General features: G+C 33.3%; 1 pseudogene; it reads right to left on the bottom strand.

Moving 5' to 3' along the window:
- Nucleotides 1–271: 271 nt before the first annotated feature.
- Nucleotides 272–371, bottom strand: LOC122100495 (annotated as a pseudogene).
- Nucleotides 372–721: the final 350 nt, after the last annotated feature.

Genomic DNA, 721 nt, shown 5'->3' on the forward strand with positions numbered 1-721 from the left:
TGCCTTTTTAAATTTTTTGTTGTGAAAATACTGTACAGAGGGTTTACAATTACATGGGCAAGATAATGAGTACATTTCTCATCAAGCATTGTAGCCTCCTCCTGTATTTACCCTTCCCATCCATTCCCATCCTTCCCCTGCTCTCCCACTCAATCCTCCCTGCTACCCCTCCACCCGCACAAATTTGTAAAGTTCATTTTTCGACATAACGACTTGTATTTTTGTAATCAATTTTTAATAACTGTTTTTTATTTCTTGCATCTCAAGAATGAAAAATATGGAATAATTCACAAATTTTCATATCATCCTTGTGCAAATGCCATGATAATCTCTATATTGTAGTAATTTGGGTAAAAGTCCTGCTGAAGCATGTAGTATCCTGTAAATTTAAGTAGTTATTGATGCAATCTTTATACAGGCATATATCCTTGGTTGACTGTTTGTAACTAGGAAACCTTATTGTTCCTAAAAATGTTATTGATCTTACTTCTCTAAAATTCTGTGTATATTGGGAAAAGCTTATATTGTTTGGTCGATTGCTCACATTTGCAATTTTTTTGTCAATGCCTATTTTAAGTCTTTTTCATTTTAAATTTGATCATACTTTGAAGCCTTTATAGCTAGGTCCAAAGGTGATTGTTTTTCAAGTACTTATTTATAAACTGAGTTAGCTTTGTGGAGTTAATGGATTCAAAGTAAGCCTTGCTTACGAGCTACTTCT

The sequence above is a fragment of the Dipodomys spectabilis genome, unplaced genomic scaffold (genome assembly GCF_019054845.1).
Source record: "Dipodomys spectabilis isolate Male_0828 unplaced genomic scaffold, ASM1905484v1 ptg000579l, whole genome shotgun sequence".
In the NCBI taxonomy this organism is placed as follows: domain Eukaryota; kingdom Metazoa; phylum Chordata; class Mammalia; order Rodentia; family Heteromyidae; genus Dipodomys; species Dipodomys spectabilis.